At 36.7% G+C, this 24,964-nt stretch overlaps 1 long non-coding RNA gene across 1 annotated transcript; it reads left to right on the forward strand.

Annotated features, from left to right (window-relative positions):
• The first annotated feature begins 1,655 nt into the window (after positions 1 to 1,655).
• Positions 1,656 to 24,588, forward strand: LOC143646249 (uncharacterized). The gene is made up of 3 exons (XR_013157416.1): positions 1,656 to 2,202; positions 6,780 to 7,019; positions 23,834 to 24,588. It is a non-coding gene; the product is annotated as an uncharacterized LOC143646249 (long non-coding RNA).
• The last annotated feature ends 376 nt before the right edge of the window (positions 24,589 to 24,964 follow it).

Here is a 24,964-nt window from a genome sequence, read left to right on the forward strand (position 1 = left end):
AGCCAGCCCGCGCCGGCTCGCGCGCTCAGCTCCCGCGCGCCAGCCGGACCCGCGCCGGAGCGCGCGTCTACTGGTCGGAAGGGACGGTTGGTGTTTGCCCCAACGGTCTCTGGGGCACGTGCCTTCGCCAGTGGGGGGTTTGAGAGAGCGGGTGCTGGGGGAAAGCGCTGCACCCGTGAGCATTATACCTGGTGGGGGCGGGAGGGGGGGTGGGAAGATGCGCGGGAAATGGAGAAGAGTGAGCCCCGACTCTGACCTATATGGTGTGGAGCAAGTTGGAGAGTTCAGGATGTTTGCGCTGTGGTGGGGTGAAGCAGTTAGCTGTGGAGGGAAAGAAAGGAAATGAAACCATTGTGTCCTGGACCAATAAATTTCTGACTGGGTCTACTCTCCCTACTGTACAGCTCAGAGTAGCACATAGGAATGAATGAATCCCTTATAATTCAGACTATCAGCAGAGCTATAAAAGCTTAAACCTCCATCAGAAGAGTGGTCAAAAAAAAAAAAAAAGAAGAGTGGTCAAAGTAGCACGTCACCTCGGCTTACATCGCTTATGACTTATTACTTACTTTTTTCAAATATTTGTGCATCCTTTTCTATAATGTTCCATTTCTAAATTACAGGTCTGCAAATAGACTTGAAAGTCCACCTTTTTGCTAGGTATCTCTAGTAGATATCCTACCAGCCCTTCAAACTCCACATAATCTAAAATAGAACTGAGAATCTTTCCTTCATCTCATTCTCCCGGAACATCTATTCCTGCTGTAGGGCCTGTTCCCAGCATCACCATCGTCTCTGTATAACAGTCAACCTTCTTTAACTCTTTCACTTCCCGGTATGCCCAAACCCAGTTATCAAATACAGTTATTTTCACCTGGCAGTGCTGATGACCTCTGCCCTCAGCTTTCCACTCTCATCAGAGCTTTATGATCATCTTCATGTCGATTATCTTAACCTAACTGACCACTCTACATCCAACCTATTCCGGATCAGTCCATTCATTTAAATTTTTTGCATGGACAGATACTGGGAATCGAACCCAGGTCTCTGGCATGGCAGGCAAGAACTCTGCCTGCTGAGCCAGGGCGGCCCGCCCCAGTCCATTTATTTAACACATTTTTTTGCACTCAGCAACTTCCATTCATTGTGCAAAGCAGTGAAGTAATAATGCTATAGATGTAATTGTCTCCACTGACTCAGATTCCTTGAAAGAACTTCCTTACATACAGATTTAAGTTTCAAGTTCTCTAGCTCATCTGTAAGCCCCTGATGATTAAACTTCTCTCTACCTCCCTGCTTCATCTCCCACAATACACTTATATCTCTTGTCCCCCACAATGTAGTTTGTCATAAACCCCTGCCTTTAGGCCTTTGCTGGGTTTGCTTCATTTTAAATTGTCTCTCTTCCCTGTCTACTCCTGGCAAAAGCTTACCTGACAGATTTCAGCTCAGAGTACAGTTACCTTTTCCAAAAAGCCCTCTCAGATCTCACTAGTAGGAATTTTTTCTTTCTCCTCCTGCATTCCCACAGCATGTTGTTTGTATCTCTATTCTACTTAATTTCAAGTGTGTGTGTGCATTATCCTTTATATTGTAAACTCCAAGAATGCAAAGATCTTGTCTTTCACATTTGTGTATCCTTTTGAAAGATTAGCTTTGTACACAGCAAGTTTTCCATATATTTGGTGCTCAATAATGTTTGTTGAGTTGATTTGTAAATGAAATTAGGTTCCAAATTGTGGAACCAAGATACAGTCACTCACAAAAGACCTTAATAACACTGTGCTTAGAATGTGATAAATTTAAGAAATTTTTTAGTTAAAAGATATAGTGGAAAGGAAAGGTCATCGGATTAAGGTAGATTTGGGTCTTCCTAGGCCTGCCACTTTCTATGTAACCTAAAACATGTTATTGCATTGCTTTAGAGCTTAGGTGCCTCATCTGTATAAGATGATAACCTACTGCACACATTTATAATGAAGATCAAGATAGAGAATATAAAACACTAAAGGTGTAATTTTCTTTCTTTTGGGATGAAGTAATGGCACTTAGATAACTAATTAAAAAGAGGTCTTGGCATCCACGGGTGAAAGTCTCCCTGGCAACGTGGGATAGGACTCCCAGGAATGAATCCAGACCTGACACCGTGGGATCACCAATGCCATCCTCACCAAAAGGGGGAAAAGAAGTGTAACAGATAAGGTATCAGTGGCTGAGAGAGTTCAAATAGAGGCGAGAGGGTACTCTGGAGTCACTCTTGTGCAAGCTTCAGTTAGACCTTGCTACCGATCATAACTCGCCAAACCCCAACCAAAACCATTCCTGCCAATCCTGAAGAACACCTAGGGCATTATATAAATTCTACAAAAGTTCCATGCACTAGGGTAACTCTCCAGAAACCTACAACCTCCTGATGGGAGGTATAAGTCCTGAAATGCAGAGGGGCCAGCCCTTCCAGAAAATCAAATAGCCCCACCCCCCTTTCCCATATTATTGACAGCCCCTTCCAACATGAAAAAGTTAGAATGGGCATAGCCCAAATATGCCTAAAGAGTGGGAGAAAGATCAAAGGTGATGTGAAGGTATACAGAGAAGTTCAGGTTTAACAAATGATTATGATTGTTGGATCATTATATTGATATTTCTTTTAGTCTCCAGTATCGTAGAGCAGCTACGAGTAAAAACCTAAAATTGTGGACTGTAACCCATACCAAACTCTGAAATCTGTTCTACAACTAATTGCTGTGATGTGCTTTGAAATTTATTGCTTTTTTGTATATATGCTATTTTTCACAAAAAAAGAAAAAAATCGATTGTGATGATAAATGCACAGCTGTATGATGATATTGTGAACCACTGATTGTATACTTTGGATGATTACATTGTATTTGAATATACAATATATATCAATAAAAATTTTTAGAAAGACACCACCATATAATGAACTTGGGTATTTTAGTTGACTGCAAGTTAATATGAATCAATATGATGATGTTAAGATAGTTACCAAAACACTAAGTTTCTGTATTAGAAATATAGTGTCCTCAGGAGAGAAATGCTACTCCTTCCTTTGTACTAGACAGACTTTATCTATAGATATGACACTTAAATATCACACTTCAAAATGGATATTGACAAACTAAATCATCTGGAGGAATCTCACAAGTATATTCATGTACCTAAAAATTATGTCAGGAAGTCATCGTAAACTATAAGGTAAATCTGAGAAAAATAAACCCAGGTCTGATTTCTGGTAACCCACCCTGTAACACCTACATTTTTTCATTCCTTTCAATGCAATAGAGAAAATATCCCTTCTCCTGAAGGGACTTTAACCATCTTCTTAAGATCCCAACTTTAATAGCTATCTCCCCTCTCTTCTATTCTTCCCTTAAACATTTAAATGTACTCATTCTCCAACTACTGTTCTAGCCCACCTTCCCCACAGCTAAACTGCACTGTCTCACTTTCCTAACTCCAAATCACTCCAATCAATTTCCTAACTCCAAATTTTTAAGAGAAGTAAAAAAAATAAAAATCAACCTGTTCGCTATAACTCTCCTGTTGCTCCTACCAATAAATGTCTTACTTTTCACCTTATCTGATAGCTCATTAATATTTGAAGTTACTTATCATTTTCTCCTGCTTTGACTCTTTTCTATTTTTTTTTTTATCAACACTGTATATTCCCAGGCTTCCTCTTCAGTGATGATTACTGATTCACCTTTCTTACTAGGCTTTTGAAATTTTCATCTAACCAGTATTTTGGTAAATTTGCTGCAGGGCAAGCCCAGAGTTAAAAGGTTTGCCAATTTCTGTGGTGTAAATATTCCCAGTGTGGCCTATTTCAAACTTCTGAAAAGGCATTACTGAATACAAAGTTGGAACAGAAAAGCAAAATCGGCTCATAGGCCCGTACAAGCCAGCTCCAGCCACCACTGGAGGGCTTCTTTACACGCTATACCCTCCATAGGTAATCTCAACCTTGTCCGTGGGGTCAGTGACTCATACCTAATCCAGTCCAGACTCTCCACAGGCATCGCCAGCATCCATCCAACTGAACTCATGACCTCTCCTCCAGATTTTGGCTTCCTCCAATATTCACTACCTCAGTAAATAGACCATAATATCTCTCCAATTAACCAAGCCAGAATGTTACGGATTATACTCAGCATCTCATTCCCTGTTCCTGATCAATCCAACACCAAGCCCAGACAATTTTACCTCCTAAATTTCACCCAAACTTTTCGTTTCAAATTCACGGCAATCATCTTAGTCCAAGATACTATAAATCTTTGTTTTTATTTGAAAAAGAAGTGGTAAAATACTCACAAGAATAAAATAATTGGGAAGAAAAAGACTAAAAGATTACAATGAATTGGGTGGCCTTTCCCTAGCTGGATATACATTTCTACTGAAAACATTTAGAGAGCTTGAAAGTTTAATCTGTAAGTGATTGCTTTCAGATGCCCTTTTAGGAAAAGCATAAGTTTAAGAGGAGTGAGCAGAGTAGCTCCACCACTAGGAAGCAACCCTGCCACAACCACCTCAGGTGAAAGCTGAAAAACAGAGGAAGAGAAAAGGCTAAAAGATTTCCAAAGGAAGAGAGAGAAAAGGTTAAAAGATTTCCAAAGGAAGAGGCAATGGAAGGTCCTGAAATTTGACACCATAGGCCTAAGGCCGTGGAGAATAGGAGAATCAATGCGCATTTTGCAAAGACCACCCTAGGCCAGCCCATGCTATAAAACTATAAAGGATTGTCCCTGTAAGTGACAATCAGCTCTTGCCCTAACACCGCACAGCTGCCTGACTGGCGTCCCACATTATTCTTGTACCTCTCTTGTGGTAGTTAGATTCAGTTGTCAACTTGGCCAGGTGAACATACCTAGTTTTGTTGCTGCAGACATGAGCCAATGGTACGTGAACCTCATCTGTTGCTAATTACATCTGCAGTCGGTTAGGAGGCATGCCTGCTACAATGAATGATGTTTGACTTAATTGACTGGTGCTTAAATGAGAGAGCACAGTGTAGCACAGCCCAAGCAGCTCAGCATTCCTCATCTCAGCACTTGCAGCTCAGCCCAGGCCTTTGGTGATGCAGAAAGAAGTCACCCTGGGGAAAGTTGTTGGAACCCAGGGGCCTGGAGAGAAGGCCGGCAGAGATCACCCTGTGCCTTCCCACGTTAGAAAGAACCTCAGTGGAAAGTTAGCTGCCTTTCCTCTGAAGAACTAACAAAATAAATTCCCTTTTATTAAAAGCCAGTCCATTTCTGGTATGTTGCATTCCGGCAGCTAGCAAACTAGAACATCTCTGATCCATTTTTTACAGAATAACCAGAGTGACCACTTTTAAAAACAAATCGGATTGTGTTACTCCTCTGATTAAAGTCCTTCCTTCCATGGCTTTCTTATGGCCAAAATCTTCATAAGGCCTGAAAGTCCCTATGTGTTCTGGCCTCTGCCTACCTCTCCAAACTTATCTGAGTTCCCACTCCTGCCTTGCATTCTATTTATAATGACCTTTCATTCCCTGAAAGGAGCCAGGTCCTTTTGCCTTGGGACGTTTGTATATTTTATTTCCCTTATTATAAATACTTCTTCTTTGAACTTAGTAAATTTCTGCTCTAATCTCAGACCTCAATTAAAACACCACTTCCTTTCTTGACTTTTCTAGACCACATCTCATCCCCTTAATTATTTGCTCTCATAGCACCCTCTTCTTTTCCTTCTTAGGATTTTTCATGATCCACTGCACCCCAAATTAGTTGTAAGCTATATGAGGCACAACTACAGGAAGTCTTGAACAAGGCACTTATCTTCTTTTGGCCTCATTTCCCCCACCTAAAGAAGTGAACATTTGAATTAAATTCTCTACCTTCTCTGTGTTGCTCTGATTTCTATGATTCCAAGTAAAGGTTATTCCAGAAGCCAGAATAGTACAGATACTAAGAAAATGGGCTTTGGAATCAGATACAGTTCAAATCCTTCCTCCTCTATTTATTAGCTGTAATGTCTTTGGTAATTATTTAATCTCTCAGCTTCAGTTTCCAGGTAAAACAGGAGTAATCCTGGAACTTTACCTTAATGGTTTCTTGTGAGCACTTAGTATAATACGAGGCACATGGTACAAGCTCTTCAAATCCATCATCCTTAGGGGTGCTGCTGCCACTGTGATTATTTGTAAGTTTCCAGGGATAAACATGCCCTAGAGCAGTGTTGTCCAATAGAAATATAATCCAAGCCATATATATAATTTAAATTATCTAGTAGTCACATTAAAAAAAACAAAAAAGTAAATAGGTGAAATCCGTTTAAACAATATATTTTATTTAACCCAATATACCCAAAATATGATCATTTCCACATGTAGTCAATATAAAAAAATATTAGTGATACATTTTACAGCTTTGATTTGCATTAAATCTTCAAAATCTTGTACATACTTTACACTATAGCACATCTCAATTTGTACCACCTACATTTCAAATGCTCAATAGCCATATTATATCGACTAGTGGTTACCTTGTTGAATGGTAACCAACACTCGAACTGAGTTCCAACAGCTCCCCCTCCTCTTTCTCCTTCCCCAGGATGTTTAATCTAACCCACTTTGGCCTCCTCAACTAACTGGGTACTATTTTAAGTGGTCAATTGAAACATGTTCTCCGCATGTTCGTCTCTTATATCCTGATCCCATGGGAATGGACATCCTATTTATGCATTGGCTCTCCACAAATCCTTAGATAAGACTAAATTGAATCATGGTGGATTTATTTCAGTATGACTGAAGTCTTTATGAGGAGAGGAAGTCTAGACAGAGGCCCTGATGACCTAACAGGAGAAGTACAAGCCACAAAAGGAGACAAAAAGAAACAGATCTCCATGGGGCACAGGATTATTGAAAAGCAACACAAGAAGTCTACAGACTTCTGAGAAGACATGCCCTGCTGAGAGCTTCATGAAACAGGAAGCCAGGAGAGAAAGCTATACCTGAATTTTGGGCGTCTAGCCTCCAAACTGTGAGTCAATAAGTTTCTAGTATTTAAGCCAACCAATTGTGGTACTTGTTATAGCAGTCTTGGCAAACTAAGACAAGTACTAAAGGTGCACAAGTAACTATTTAGTACCATTTTTTATTAGATATGATAGAAAATTTGCTTATGAGACTCATTAATGGAGCAAACTAGCAAAGGACACTTAAATCTCTTGGAACTATGTAAAAATTGCAAAATCATCTGTATATGATGACCTTAGTGTTCCAAAAGTCAAGAGAAAATTAGAAACCATATGCATTTCATTTCTTTTTAATTATTATTATTAATATCCCACTTCAAAATGTAAAAACTCACAGATTATCTTCTGGAATGAACATGCCCAGGCCAAAAAAAAGCAGAGTGAGCTTTCTTAATAATAACCAACTCAACTAAAACACTCTTTATTACACATGATCTTTAGAATGCATTTGCACTTAATGAAAATGAGCACTGTTCTTTCCTGAAGGTGGCACTGTAAACGTAGAAAAGTAATTAGCACTGTTTAACTTATTTGGAAACTCTAGGACTATTTTATTAAGTGAAAAAAAATGCAGCATAATATGCATTTCAGTTATTCTGCTGCATTTGATCATCTAAATTGCTATTTTCCTTTCATTTTGAAACTTCTCCCTTTTTGAGATCAGATTTATTTTCTGCTATAGCTGTACCCATTAACTTTTTGAATGAGTTTTTATACTAAGAAACTGTCTTCTTAAATGAAAGCTAAATTGTATTAAATGCTAACCATGTGTGTGATGGTTTGAAATGATGTATGTACCCTAGAAAAGCCATATTTTAATCCTAATCCCATTTTGTAGAGGCAGCTGTTTCTTCTAATCCCTATTCAGTATTGAATGCTTGAAACTGTAATTAGATCATCTCCCTGGAGATGTGATTTAATCAAGAGTGGTTGTTAAACTGGATTAGCTGGAGGCGCATCTCCACCCATTTGGGTGGGTCTTGATTAGTTTCTGAAGTCCTATAAAAGAGGAAACATTTTGGAGGAGGGGCGATTCAGAGAGAGCAGAGCAGAATGACATAGCCACGAGAAGCAGAGTCTGCCAGCCAGCGACCTTTGGAGATGAAGAAGGAAAACGCCTCCCAGGGAGCTTCATGAAACGGGAAGCCAGGAGAGAAAGCTAGCAGATGACACCGTGTTCACCATGTGTCCTTCCAGCTGAGAGAGAAGCCCTGACTGTGTTCGCCATGTGCCTTCTCACTTGAGAGAGAAACCCTGAACGTCATCAGCCTTCTTGAACCAAGGTATCTTTCCCTGGATGCCTGTGATGGGACATTTCTATAGACTTGTTTAATTGGGACATTTTCTCAGCCTTGGAACTGTAAACTAGCAACTTACTAAATTCCCCTTTCAAAAGCCATTCCGTTTCTGGTATATTGCATTCTGGCAGCTAGCAAACTAGAACAATGTGTCAGTCACTACCCTGAGCATTTTAAATACATTAGAGCATTTTTGTATAAACTTCAATGATGCCATAAAGAGAGGAGCATTTTAAAAGAATATTCAAACCCTGCAACTCCAAATGACCTGATTTTGCTAAGGAAATTAAGCATTTATAAACATGTTTCTCTGGTGTTTTTCTGGGACAACATAGTAAGGGGACAATATAGGATGTTTGTCTTCATTAACTGCAGACGTAACTACATAAAAGTCTTAATTTTGTCACCTACTACAAAAAATAAATAAATAAACATCGAATCAAGGGCATATTCTGTTTTCTGTTAACAGAAAACAACCACCAACCCCCACCAGAGTCGGATCTAGATTAGCAAGGCACAAGCCACCTAAGTTATTTTACCATCCAATGTAAGAAGTCCTGATCCAAACAATCTTATAGTTTATAGCTACCTTATTGCTCCAGAGACTAGCAAAATTTTACAACATCCCTCAAAGTTTGAGACAGCATAATATCAATAAATGGATTTAGTGTGTGCCACAGATACAGACAAGTGTTTTTAATTTTCTCTGTAATATTTCAGAGCATTATCCCCTACATATTTTGTTATAACTGCCCAGAAAAAATTGAATTGTGTCACTACTATAGCAAATTTGTCCCTCAGCTGCACCACAAAATTGTCAGATCATCATACTTAATGAGACACTTCCAACTACCCTTATCCAGTAAGCAAACATACCTGTGTAAATACAGAAGCATTTAGTTAACATTTAATACAGTTCAAATTAGTGGGTGAGTCCCCAATTTCAACGCAATGATGTTTACATTTCAGTAATATTATACACAAGAATCTGATTTGCTACGGTAAGCCAGTGAGCATAATGCTCTCAATTTTTTCTTCATGGGAATAGGAAGCAAACTGTAGCATACTAGCAATGTTTACAGGGTCACATGCCTGGCAATTGCTTTAGAAATGTATTCGAATTAGGAGAGTAACTGTAAACAGCACTAAACTATCCCCGTTCTATCGACCTGAAATGGCATAATTATGTTCCATTTCAGTCCAACAAACATTTACTCTACAAACAGCACATACTACAAGGGAAATAGAGAAATAATATAGTTTCTGCCTCTAAGGCTAAGAAGGAGGAGAAGCACACTCATTAATAACCCTAATATTCACAGACCATGAGAAGAGTATCATTATACAAGATGCTACAGGATATTATTTTTGTATAAATAAATATAGTCATCTTTAAGCTTTCTCTACTTAAGGTTAAATAATTTCAATTCCGATTTCTCAATTCTTTGTTTACTGGCCTCCTCTGAATCCTCAAGTTTCAATATTTGTCTTAGATTATAGAACTCAAAACTGTTCCACCACTATAAGAGCCCAAAAGGCTGAATTTTGAAAAAAGAAATTCCTTTCTTCCTTTAATTCCTGGCATTTTGTACATTTTTCAAACAATAAAATTACAGAAGCAGTTAATGACCTATTGCAGATTTGTTAAATACCCAACCACAAGGTATTGGTTAAATAAAATAGTCGCACATATATAATAAAATGAAGACATTAAAGATAATTCAGAAATAAAAAATCATAAACAGTAAGTAGGAGAAAAAGCAAGTACAAATGGAGTGTGAGTCCTGTTCTTTTAAGTATATTTTTGTATGAACGAACACATGAGTCTAGAATATATCAAAATGGGAAGTTTATGAATGTTTAGTAACTTTTTCTTATAGTCATTAATGTTATAGCAAGAAAAAACTCAATAAGATGCCTCATTTTAGAATAAAAACAATTCTAGGAATTTAGAGCAAATTTTAGAAACTTGATTTATTAACATGAGTGTTAATGAATCTAAGGAACAGAAGTATAAATTATATATATATTAGAGGATTCTTACAATTTTTCGATTTTTAAGCTAATTTTAGAATAGGCCAATGTTTCGTACCAAATCATAGGTTAATCATCACAAGACTCAGAGTCCACCCTATGGAGTGGGTAGGACAAGATGCCTCTTCTGTGATATGATTTGAGAGCCATTCTTTCTGATCCTATAGGCTTTTTTTTTCTTTTCATTTTTAAGCTATCTCTTTTAACATGCAAACATCTTTGACTGAGCCATGTATTTAAATGTTATTTATTGACATCTTCAGAGAAATTAGGTAAAAAGCAAGAAATAACTAAGGCTAAACTCTAGGTATTCATGAATGAAAGGCCGGTGAGAGAGATGAACAAATATCAAGAGACTTTTGAGTGCCAAAAACAAGCTGCTCAAAATTTCACTGAGGACTAACTCTAACAGATGGAATGAAAAATTCCTGCTACTTGTGTTATCAAATGAGAAAATGTTTGAAAGAGTACTTTATAAATGTCAGAGCACTCTACAGATAAGAGCTAACATATCGAGCACTAACCGTGAGTGCTGTACACATACCTGTTAACTCACTCAGTTTTGCACAAAACCTGAGAGCATCTGCCTACGAGTAAGGTAGGTTCTACCAATATCCTGATCTTCCAAATAGGAAACTGAGGCCCAGAATGGTTAAGGAACTTGATTTTTATTTATGGGATTTAATAAACTAGGATTAAAACCTAGGTGGCCTGCTCCAGGGCAGCAGTTACCCTTCTGATATCATTGCTTAAATGTTGGTGTTAAACAAGTTTTTTGTTGCTTTCTTCAAAGGCACTACGTTGGGTTTTTAACAGTTTTATTGAGGAATACTTCACAGACCCATTCACCCATTTTAAGCATACAATTCAATGCTTTTTAATATATTCACTGAATTCTACAGCCAAGACCACAATCAATTTTAGAATATTTTCATGTTCCAAAACATGAAAAAAAAAAAAACCCAAAAAAACCATCCCATTTATCAGTAATGTCCCATTCTCTCCATAGCCCTAGGCAACCACTGATCTACTTTCTGTCTCTACAGATTTGCCTCTTCTGAGCATTTCACATAAATGGAATCATAGAATATGTTATCTTTTGTGATTGACTTTTTTTACTTAGCATAATATTTTTTAGGTCCATCCATGGTGCAGCATGGATCAGCACTTCATACCTTTTTTGTTTGTTTGTTTTTTTAACATGGGCAGGACCAGAAAACGAACCCGGGTCTCTGGCATGGCAAGCGAGAACTCTGCCACTGAGCTACTGTTGCCCGCCCACTTCATACCATTTTATTCAGAAAAATATTCGATTGTATGAACTTAGCACATTTTGCTTATCCACTCATCAGTGGATGGACATTTGGGTTCTTTCCATCTTTTTGGCTATTTTGAATAATACTGCTATGAACATTTAGGTACATTTGTGTAGACATATTTTCCTTTCTCTTGGGTAAATACCTATGACTAGAATTGCTAGGTCATATGGTAACTCTGTTTAACCGTTTGAGGGACTGCCAATCTGTTTTCCCAAACAGAGGCGCAATTTTACATTCTTAACTTCGATGTATGAATGTTCCAATTTCTCCACACCCTCATCAACACTTGTTATTATCTGTCTTTTTGATAATTATAGCAATTCTGGTGGGTGTGATGTGGTATCCGATTGTGGTTTGATTTGCATTTCCCTGATAACTAATGATCTTGAGCATCTCTTCCTAAGACACTAGGTTTTGCTTTTTCCTGTATTAAGTTTCTCTAGAGAAACAGAATCCACAGACAATATCTGTAAATATAAGATCATGAAAGTGTCTCATGCTGTAAGAGTCCGAAATCTGTAGGGAAGGCCATGAGCTGGCAGCTCCAGTGAAGGTCCTCAATGAACTCTCAGGAGAGGCTGGCTGGCTGAAGCCGAAAGAGGGATTGTCTCTTCTGATTCCTCTTTAAAAGCCTTCCAGTGATTAGATTAAGTGTCACTCATGGCAGAAGACACTCCCCTTAGCTGACTGCAGAGGTAGTCAGCCACGGATGCAGCCAACATCCTCATGACTTAAGCCCATGAAATGTCCTCATAGCAACAGATAGCCAGTGCTTGTTTAACCAGACAACTAGTTACTATGACCTGGCCAAGTTGACACGTGAACCTGGCCATCACATTTCCTAAAAATCAAGAGTTGAACCAATAGTAATATGGGCAAGACCCTAACTTGGGGGAAGATCAAGCCCCTGCCAGTAGGACCCTGGTCTCATTCCTCTGAGAGACAAAGCACAATTCTTCCACACTCTGTTTGCTGAACTGCCCTCTAGATGTCTTTTGTACGTCAATTGCGCTTTCCTGTAGTGTTAGTTTTAAATGGTATTTAACTTCCAAAATCTGTCTTCAAAAGCCTTTTTCACCTAAAATGCAGTAGAGCCGTGCCACTACTAATAAAGTCTGAGTCCTGGGTCCTGTCAACAGGCCTGAGGGAGTAGAGAGAGAATAGTAGGGGCAGAGCTCTCCAGAACCTCATGCACCTTGGGCAGACGGCCAACCCTAAGAGGAAAAACTTTTACTTTTTATTGATGCATAACATGCATAAAGTACAGTACTCTTAAGTGTATTGCCTGATGACTTTTTTTCATGTGAATACACCTGTGTAATCACCACCCAGATGAAGGCATAGCACATTTTCACCACCCCGCAAGGTTTCCTCATGCCCTTCCTTTTCCCTGCCGGTAGCCCTCCTCATTGTAATCACTCCTCTGACTTCCTCATCCTCAATTAGTTTTAGCTAGGGAAATTCTTTATTTAGAATTTATCTTTGCATCTTTCCATGTTCTGCTGTGGCTCTCTTTCCCGGATTACCTTGGGGAATGAAGTTGTCCTGTCTCCCAAGTAACCTGTTTCCCTTCCCTTCCATCATTCTTTCCTTGATACAGCTTTCCCCAAATTGACTGTGAGCCCCTTAGAAATAGGGTTCTAAGCCCTTAGAAATAGGGGCTCTACCTTCCTCATCTTTTAGCCCATGGGATTCATTCATCTGTGAAATGAATAAACAAACATATCACCTGGCCAAGTTGACACGTGATGGTAGGGGAAAAACAACTCAATGTAACAAAATCACACTTAATCCCAATGCTATACAGTCCTATATTCTCGACTAGAACCAAGTCAGTTTATAAAAACTCTTCCATTGCAGCCAGTGATGATGTACTAGGGATTATTTTATGGAGGATATGCACAGGTATATAAAAGCATTTCCAGGTAGGGTATGTTTAAATTAAAGGGTCATCACACTACCTGAATTCACTGCATCACACAGTTTTCATAATAGAAAAGGAAATGAGAACAGAAACAGCACCACAGAGTATAATTAGTGGAGTCTCCAGAGCTGATGTAGAAAGTCTGTTTTGAAGGACTGAACTTTAGAGCAACTTTAGACAGACTACAAATCCTGTAATTAGCATATCATTTCAGATACAAAGAACTAATCAGTTTGAAATGGACCAGTATAGACTATCAGGAAATATAGAAATGGGTCAACGAATGGATACAAAGGAGAGAAATTTACAGAAGAAAATAGATCAAGGGTAGATTCTATAGAGCACGTTTCTAGCCCAGGGCTTCACCATCACCCTAATGGGAAATGACTGGTTGTGAACACACAAGGAGGCTATTTTTGCCCTTTGTGTCAGCTGTGTACTTGCATATGCTTGTTGTTTGTAAATTATGTATGATCTATTCCAGAGTATGTGAATTCTATTCAATTATTGTTTTTTTCCTAATTAATTAATGCCTTAAGGTAAAGAATCTCTTCAGGTATTTTTAAGGAGAAGTACTTTAAATGGGTAGGCCCAACAAGAATTCACAGATACTACCTGTTCTAGTTTGCTAGCTGCCAGGATACAATATACCAGAAACAAAATGGCTTTTAAAAAGGGGAATTTAATAAGTTGTTAGTTTACAGTTCTAAGGCCAAGAAAATGTCCCAATTAAAGCAAGTCTATAAAAATGTCCAATCTAAGTCATCCAGTGAAAGATACCTTGGTTCAAGAGGGTCAGTGAAGTTCAGGGCATCACTCTCAAGTGAGAGGGCACATGGTGAACACAGTCAGGGTTTCTCTCTCAGCTGGAAGGGCACATGGTGAACATGGCGTCATCTGCTAGCTTTCTCTCCTGCTCCCTGGTAGGTGTTTTTCTTCTTCATCTCCAAAAGTCACTGGCTGGTGGACTCTGCTTCGTGGTTCTGCAGCATTCTGCTCTCTCAAAATCTCATTGCTTTCTCTCTTATAGTTCTCTAGCTTTTTCCAAAGTGCTTCTTCTTTTAAAGGATTCCAGTAAAACCAATTAAGACCCACCCAGAATGGGTGGAGACACGTCTTCACCTAATCTGGTTTAATACTCACACTGATTGAGTCACATCTCCATGGAAATAATCTAATTAAAGTTTCCAACATACAGTACCAAATAGGGGTTGGAAGAAACAGCTGCCTTTATAAAATGGGATTAGGATTAAAACATGGCTTTTCCAGAGTTGAGAGGTTATCCTGGAGGTTATTCTTATGCATTATATAGATATCACCTTTTTAGTTAAGGTATATTGGAGAGGCTAGAGGGAAGTGCCTGAAAATGTAGAGCTGTGTTGCAATAGCCATATTTCTTGAAGATGATTGTATTATGATACAGCTTTCGCAGTGTGACTGTATGATTGTGAAGACCTTGTGTCTGATGCTCCTTTTGTCTATTATTGAGAGACAAGTAAATGTATGGATTAAAAATAAATAAATAATAGAGGGAACAAATGTTAAAATAAATTTAGTGGATTGAAATACAAGTGATCAATGAAAGGGAGTGGTAAGGGGTATAGAAAAAATAGGGGAAACAAAGGCTAAAATGTATTGGGTAGATGGAAATACTAGAAGCCAATGAGAGGGATGGGTAAGGGGGTTGGTATACATGAGTTTTTTTCTTTTTTCTTTTTCTGAATTGATGCAAATGTTCTAAGAAATGATCATGGTGATGAATATACAACTATATGATGATATTGTGAGTTATTGATTACATACCAAGAATGGAATGATCATATGGTAAGAATGTTCATGTTTGTATGTTGTTATGTTTAAGAAAAATTTAAAAAATTAAAAAAAAAAAACATGGCTTTTGTAGGGTACATACATCCTTTCAAACCAGCACACTATCCTGAGCGAATTAATGTTCAGCCCACTGTAACTATATCTCCAAAAATTAATTGAAAACAAACCTAGAGTAAGAGACTGTTAGACTACCTAATAAGCCACTAGTTAGGTGATTAACTGAAAATCACCTGTCAATGTTATATAATACGTTAGCTTTCATCAACTGATCTGATAAAAATGTGTCTTCAATAAATGTAATACATTTAATAGAATAAGGTCATTATTATTTATAAATAAAACAGTTCAAATTTTTGCATTTTGACAGTGTAGTACTGATACATTCTTGGTTTTAATTCATTATCTTGATTTACTTAGTAGTTCCATTTAGTTGATGGTTTTAAAATCTAGGTATAGGGTGGTGCAATGGTGACTCCATGGCAGAATTCTCACCTGTGAGGCCAGAGACCAGGATTCCATTCCTGGAGTCTACCCATGCAAAACAAAAAAACTATCTATAGACTTTTCCCCACCAGTATAAATATATTAAATATTTTTGTGCCATCATAAAGCTAGCTTTCTGTGCTTTACTTGGCTCAGAAAATACAATATTTCTTGGAAAAAATTATTTTCTATACTAAACTCAGATACTAATGCCATTTTCCTATGATGGATGTGACTCCTTGACGTTTCAAAATTTCTTTATACCACAACCATATAAAGATTTTTAATAGTATAGATTTCATTATAACTTGTTTAACAACTTTGAATTCATTTTAAAATTCCCATAGGAGTAAATTTAACAAATAGCTCCATTTCCTCAACCTCACTCTTCATGCCAAGCTCCACCTTCATATTTTCTTTTTTCCATTCCATCTCCTTAGCAGAACTCTCTATTCCTACTATACACACATTATGATTGAACCACTTACTGTGAAGTGTTTGCTTTTAAGAATAGGGATCAGCAAAACTTTCTAAATTTAAATGTAAACATGTTTTGCTTTCAATCCAGAAACAAAAGAACATAAAGCTAAAGTTTCTCTAAGTAGTGACACCTGTAAGTTCTTTATTTGTTGTTGGATTTGCAGTTTTACATTTTGTTCGTGCAATACTGAGGTTTGCCTTACTTTCAAAGTGACATTCTGATTTTACATTTTAGTTTGTGCTGGTTAGTGGTTTCGTGAGCATTGTAGAAAAGCGTAGCTTTAATTTCTCCTCTTTAAATTATGTATAAAATTTCATTATTTAAGACAGAAAAAAAATTTTTTTTTAATTTTTAATTTTTTATGATCATCCCATTCTACATATATAATCAGTAATTCACAATATCCTCACATAGTTGCATATCATCACATGGTCATTTCTTAGAACATTTGCATTAATTCAGAAAAAGAAATAAAAAGACAACAGAAAAAGAAATAAAATGAAAACAGAGAAAAAAATTATACATACCATACCCCTTACCTCTCCTTTTCATTGATCACTAGCATTTCAAACTGAATTTATTTTAACATTTGTTCCCCCTATTATTTATTTTTATTCCATATGCTCTACTCGTCTGTTGACAAAGTAGATAAAAGGAGCATCAGACACAAGGTTTTCACAATCACACAGCCACACTGTGAAAGCTATATCATTATTCAATCATCATCAAGAAACATGGCTACTGGACACAGCTCTACATTTTCAGGCAGTTCCCTCTAACTTTTCCATTACATCTTGAATAACAAGGTGATATCTGCTTAATATATAAGAATAACCTCCAGGATAACCTCTCAACTCTGTTTGGAATCCCTCAGTCATTGACACTGTCTCATTTCACTCTTCCCCCTTTGGTCAAGAAGGTTTTCTCAATCCCTTGATGCTAAGTCTCAGCTCATTCTAGGGTTTTTCTCAATCCCTTGATGCTGAGTCTCAGCTCATTCTAGGATTTCTGCCCCATGTTGCCAGGAAAGTCCACACCCCTGGGAGTCATGCCCCATGTAGACAGGGGGAGGGGGGTGAGTTTGCTTGTTGTATTGGCTGGAGAGAGAGGCCACATCTGAGCAACGAAAGAGGTTCTCTTGGGGGTGACTCTTAGGCCTAATTTTAAGTAGGCTTGATCTATCCTTTGTGGGTTAAGTTTCATATGAACAACCCCCAAGACTGGGGGCTCAGTCTATAGCTTTGGTTGTCCTCACAGCTTGTGAGAATATCAAGAATTCAACTCGGGGAGGTTGAATTTTCCCATTCAACCATTCCCCAAAGGGGACTTTGCAAATACTTTTCCACTCACTGATCAAATCACTCTGGGATTCATCAGGGCATCACCTGGACAAACCAACAAAATCTCATGTCCTACCCAAGGTTCCATGTACTTATGGTGTTCAACCAAGCTATCTACATAAGTTATGTTAGGAAATGCGCTAGTCAAAATATAAATTTTGTACCAAATAAACATTTTTTGTAAAGACAGGAAAAATTTTAACTAGAGGACTTAAACACAAGAAATAAACGGGAAGGATTTTTTTCTGAAAAGTCTTAACATTTACAAACAAGATAAATGCAAAGTGGGCGCAAAGCAAAGAATCAATCATAGAGACAGCTCATCTAATGACTTGCAGTAAGGACTTAGTAATGGTACTTAATCACTTTGTTCCATCCTCTGTAAAACAAGGTTAATAGTGTTAACCAGTAGACTAAACTATTGCAAAGACAAACAATAAAAAGGTACTGAGGATTTTATTATAGAGTTTTAGGTAAAAGCCAAATAGTAGTCAAAATGAAAACAAACATAATCAACCTTATTCTGCTTAGTTAACTTTTGGAGTAGATAAAAACAAGCCAATTTAGATTTAGAAATAATATTGTCTTATATATAGAGAAAAATCTATTATTTTCTTTGTTTAATCTGAAATCAAAAGAGATGATATGAATGAGTGATAAAGAGAGAGATTTTTTTAAAGGCAGTAAAATATGTTGCAGGTAAGGAGAAAAATCTGTGCAGAACGCCAAATAATTTAAGTAGATACTCCTTCTCCACCACAAAGGAGAGGTTGCATAACTCCCCATTCCTTAAGTGTACCTTCTAAAGAATATCATATAGAAAGGGGGGAAAAAGTAACTTTACAGTGGGGAAAGCAAACAAACACTGCTTCACTCAAGTGATCAGCGTCAGCATCAACAGTCACAAATCATGGTATGGATCCTATTGATGGAAATGGCACTTTACCTTGGAGATCTTCCTCCCCAAAATCCATAACCCCAGTCTAATAATGAGAAAAACATCAAACAAAATCCAACAGGAGCATCCTACAATATACCTGACCAATCTCCTCAAAACTGTCAAGGACATCAAATACAAGGAAAAGCATTAGAAACTGTCAGAGCCAAGAGGAGTCTAAGGAAACAGACAACTAAATGTAATGTAGTATCTGGATAGATCCTGGAACAGAAAAAGGACATTAGGTAAAAGCTAAGGAAATCTGGAATACAGTATGGGCTTTAGTTAATAATAATGTATCAATGTTGATTCACTGAATATAAATTACCATACTAACATCAGATGTTAATTAGAGGGAAACTGAATGAAAAATATGTATGGGAACTCTCTGTACATCATCTCAATTTTTCCGTAAGTCTAACACTGCTCTAAAAAATAAAGTCTATTTTAAAGTGTAGTTAAACCCATTCTTTATTTTTTTATTTTTATTTCAGAAATTGTATTTTTCAGTTCTCAAATTTCCATTTGGCTCATTTTAATAATATTTTGTGTTTTAAGTATTCATGGTTAACTAATGGACATATAATCAAATAAGTGCAAATATGTATTTATTTGATTTAACAGATTTAAAATCATCTGTTAGAAATATTTTTAAAGGATTGAAATAAAATAGACAATGAGTGAATAGAAAGGGAATTTCAACAGAGAAATAGCAACTATAAAAATAGAACAGATATAAATTCTGGGAATGAAAAGTATAATATCTGAAAAAAAAAGTATAATATCTGAAATGAAAAATTCACTACCTGGTCTCAACAACAAGTTAGAGAGAGCAGAGAAAAGAAAAAGTGATTTTGAAGTACATCAATAAAAATTCTTATATGACTAAAACAGAGAAATAAAGGTGGAAATAAATGAGCCAAGCCTTCCAGATCTCTGTTACAATATAAAGCAGTCTCTATTCTGCATAGTTGGAGTCCCAGAGAGAGAGAGAGAGAAGAGAAAGAGAAATAAAGGTAGGATACTTTTCAAATGTGGGGAAAAGCATTAACTTAAAGATCCAGGAAACTCAACAGATCCCAAACTGAATAAATACAAAGCAAACTGCACCTAGGTACAATGTAGTCAAACTTCTGGATGCTAAAGAAAAAGGGAACTTCGAAAGCAGCCAGATGATGAAATGATATATTACATTCAAAACAATAATACACTTAGGCGCTTCATAACAACAGACACAAAAAGATGCGAAAACACATCGGATGATTTATGTAGAGTATTAAAAGAAAAATATTATCAGGAATTCAATGTCCAGCAAAACTGTCCTTCAAAAATGAAAGCAAAATAAAGATATTTTCAAGTAAATAAAACTGAGATAATCACACCTTTATCTCTAAAGAGATGATAAAGAAGTTCCTCAGGATGAAGGTAAATAACACCAGATGGCAACTTAAATCTATAAGTAGGAATGATGATGTGACTGTTTGAAATGATGTATGTACTCTAGAAAAGCCATGTTTTAATCCTAATCCCATTTTGTAAAGGCAGCCATTTCTCCTAATCGCTATTCAGTACTGTATGTTTGAAACATTAATTAAATCATCTCCCTGGAGATATGACTCAATCAAGAATGGTTGTTAGGGCGGGCCGCGGTGGCTCAGCGGGCAAAGTGCTTGCCTGCTATGCCGGAGGACCTCGGTTCGATTCCCGGCCCCAGCCCATGTAACGAAAACGGAGAAACAAAATACAATAAAACAAGAAAATGTTTAAAAAGATGTTTCCCTTTCTTCCTCTCTTCCTTCCTTCTATCCTTCCTTCCTTCTCTCTGTCTTTCCTTTAAAAAAAAAAAAAAAAAAAAAGAATGGTTGTTAAACTGGATTAAGTGAAGGGCTTGTCTCCACCCATTCTAGGTGGGTCTTGATGAGTTTACTGGAATCCTATAAAAGAGGAAACATTTTGGAGAACGCAGGAGATTCAGAGAGAGTAGAGAATGCTGCAGCACCAAGAAGCAGAGATTCCCCAGTCAGCGAACTTTGGAGATGAAGAAGGAAAACGCCTCCCAGGGAGCTTCATGAAACAGGAAGCCAGGAGAGAAAGCTAGCAGATGACGCCTTGCTGGCTATGTGCCCTTCCAGCTGAGATAGAAACTGGGACTGTGTCCGCCATGTGTCTTCTCACTTGAGAGAGAAACCCTGAACTTCATCGGCCTTCTTGAACCAAGGTATCTTTCCCTGGATGCCCTAGATTGGACATTTCTACAGACTTGTTTTAATTGGGACATTTTCTTGGCTTTAGAACTGTAAACTAGAAACTTATTAAATTCCCCTTTTTAAAAGCCATTATGTTTCTGGTATATTGCATTCTGGAAGCTAGTAAATTAGAACAGATGAGCACCAGAAATTATAAATATGTGGACAAATATAAAATACTGTATTTTTCTTGATTTTTTGGCATACATATTTGTGAAAGGCAAAAGTGATGGCACTCTAATTTTTGAGTGGATAACATAAATTGATGAAATATATATGACAGTAGTATCAGAAGGGTGAAGGGATGATTAAAAGAATTATACTATTGAAAGTTATATATAGTTTACCTGAAGTAATTCAATATCTAAGTATCTTGTAATAAATTGAAGATGCAAATTTCATTCCCTAGATTAGCAACCACTAAAAAAAATTGACACTTAGGGATAGAGTTAAAAGACCAATAGAGGAATTTAAATGGAATACTAAAAAGTACTTGATTAAAACAAAATAAGGAATAAAAGGAATAGAGGAGCCAGACATAAATATATATGACAAATAAAGAGCAAATGGCAAATTAGCAGAACTAAATCAAACTATAATGATAATTAAATTAAATATAAATGAACAAAACATATACTGAAAAGGCTGAAATTGTCAGACTGGGATAAAAAAGCAAAAACTTAGTATTTTCTCTCTATAAGAGAGGTAATTTAATTGAAAGATAACTAATTTCAAAGTATAACAGGAAAAACAAGATATTGCATGCAAGTAATATGCATTGGAAATCTGGAGTAGCTATGTCAATATCAGGAGAAATAAATTTCAAGGCAAGTATTACTATAGAAAATAGGATAATCCATAATTATAAGAGTTAACACCTTAAAATATATAAGAATTACAAGTGTATGTAATAACAGAGACCCAAAACACATGAAGCAAAACCTGACAGAACAAAAGGAAAACTATTTAAGTCAAAAAAGCAGAAACTCAGTAACATATAGAAGATCTGAACAATAATATCAAACCCCTTAACCTAATTGACACATATAGAGCATGATAATAATTGTACATCGCACTTTCTTTTCAATGCATATGGTACATTCGCCAATTTAAACCATATACGGGGCTATAAAATAAATCTCAATGTATCTCAAATGATGAAAATCTTACAAAATATTTTGCTAACCAAAACAAAATTATGACTTCTACTCAACTAAGATGAAAATTGGCTGCATAGATGATGAAAGAGCTGAGAAACCAAGACAGATTGCTGAGGCAAGCTAGAGATTATAAAAGAGGAAGCCACTAGTATGCTCAGAATTAGAAGTTCAACGGAAGCAAAAGATGGTACTGGAGCCTAGAAGCCAGGGGGCCATACAGAGGAAGTTAGAGTCAGAGTGGAGATGTTATGCCAGAAGCCAGACACAAAGACTATTGATTGTAAAATTCCACTTATATGAAAACTGTAGAAAGGCAAATAAAGGTGTAGAGACAGAAAGTATATTAGTGTTTGTCCAGAAGCGGAAATGGCGATTAACAGTAAATAGACTTAAGTTGTAACTGGAGTGATGAAAATGGTGATGGTTATACAGTCCAGTAAACTTAATAAAAATCTTTGGGTTGTACGCTTAAAATGGGTGACTTTCATGATATGTCAACTCTACCTCAATTAAGTTTTTTTCCATGTAATAGTCTTTTTTTGTGATAAAATGAAAAAGTTGATTCCCAAATTAAATGAGATACAAAGGAACTAGAATCCACCCCCTCCCAAAATTGAAAAAGCAGACAGGATTAGGGGACTTACGTTATCTGACTTCAAGACTTACTATAAATCTACAGTAATCAAGGATATGTGATATTAGAATAAAGATAGAAAAAAATGATAAATGGAACAGATAGAGTTAAAAATATAGACCTAAACATAAAGTCAATTGATTTCCAACAGAAGTGCTAAAGCAATTCTATGGGGAAAAGGATGCCTTTTAGCTTTGACCCATACCTCTTAACATGCACAGTCAGTAACTCAAAATGGATCATAAACCTAAAGGTAAAAGCTAAAAACCATAACAATTATAGAATAGCATAAAGGAAAACAGTTTTGTGAACTTAGGGTAAGCAAAGATTTCTTAGATAAAATACAAGAAGCACTAAGCACAAAATAATTAAGACACCATTAAGTAAATGAACAAGCAAGCATCACACAAAGGGAAAACATTCACAATACATATATCTGACAAAATATATTTTCCAGAATATATATTTTTTAAAACTCCTACAAGTCAGTAACAAAAACACAAACAACCCATTTTTTTTTTAATAGGCAAAAGACTTGAAGAGACATTTCACAAAGTAAGTATATTAATGGCTAATAAATAGAGGAAAAAAGTCATCTTTAGCTATCAGGGAAATGTGCATTAAATCTAGCATGACTTACACACCCACTAGAATGGCTAAAATTTAAAAAACAGATAACACTAAATATTGACAAGAGTGTGGAACAAGCATAATTCATACAGTGTCATGTGAGTGTAAAATGGTGCAACAACACTGGGAAACTAGAAATTTCTTATGAAGTTAAACATACATCTTCCCTACGATCCCAAAATTCCCATTCCTAGGTATTTTTTACTCAAAAGAAATGAAAACATATGTTCACAAAAAAAAACTTGTACAAGAACTTTCATGGAAGTTTTGTTTATAATAAATAGCCCCAAACTGGAAATAACACATATGTCCCTCAACAGGAAAATGGATTTTTCTTAATGGTGGTATAGTTGTACAATGAAATTCTGCTGAGCAACACAGACAGAGCAAACTACTCACATATGCAACAACATGGATAAACTGTGTATTTTTTTCTAATTGTTGCTGCAACAAATTACCACAAACTTAGTGGCTTACAACAATACAAATTTATTATTTTGCAGGTCTGCAGGGTAGCAGTCCAAAATGGGTCTCACTGGACTAAACTCAAGGGGTCAGCAGAACTTTGTTCCTTCCGGAGGTTCTAGGGAGAATTTGTTTCTTTGCCTTTTCAAGTTTCTAGAGGTTGGTGCATTTTCCTTGGTTTATGGCCTCTTCCTCCTTCTTCAAAGCCAGCAACATAGCATCTTCAAATCTTCCTCTGAGTCTGAAGTTCTGCCTGCATCTTCACTTATATAAGGACCCTCGCAATTACATTGGGCCCCAGAAAATCCAAAATAATCTCCCAATTTCAAAGTCAGCAGATTAGTAACCTAATTCCGCCTGTTACCTTAATTCCTCCTTACCATGGAACATAATGTATTCAGAGCTTCCGGAGGTTAGAGGATGGCCATCTTTGGGGGCCATTAATCTGCTTACCACAAATCTCAAAAACATGTTGCATGAGAGAACAAGACACAACCAATACATAAAACAAGAATCCACTCGTGTGAAGAACAAGCAAAACTAATATATGATGTTCAAAATCAGAATACTGAGTGGCTTTGGGGGCGGAGGGTTGGAGATTGACTGGAAAATTACCAGGAGGAATTGTTCTAGGACATAGTAATATCCTCTATGTTGATAGAGTTCTGGGAAACATGCATAATCGCCTGTCAAAGCCCATCAAACAAGGCATTTAAGATTTGGGCATTTCACTCCATGTTTTTAAAAGCAGTCCTTAATATTTAGAGAATAATTAATAAATATTTACTGTTGAATGATGCTTTAAGAATTTGCTTTAAAATAATTCAGGAATGGAGAAGTAGGTCAGAGTATGGATAGAGTCTAGCCATGACTTGGTAACTAATTAAACTATGTGATAGGCATATGGAGATTCTTTATACTATTCTGCTTACTTTAAAATATGTTTAAATGTGTAATATAAGTTTTCATTAAAAAGGGGAAAAGTGCAAACATTGTGAATTTTGTCCTCAGTACAGTTCCAAATATTTATTCATGAAAAAAGAATGAAACTGTTGTGAAGCACACAACCAGGTGAATGAACCTTGAGGACTGTATATTGAATGAAATGTCAGAAATAAAAAGACAAATATTATCATGCCTCACTCATATGTACTAACTACAATATACCC

Source organism: Tamandua tetradactyla, chromosome 9 (assembly GCF_023851605.1).
Source record: "Tamandua tetradactyla isolate mTamTet1 chromosome 9, mTamTet1.pri, whole genome shotgun sequence".
Taxonomy (NCBI): domain Eukaryota; kingdom Metazoa; phylum Chordata; class Mammalia; order Pilosa; family Myrmecophagidae; genus Tamandua; species Tamandua tetradactyla.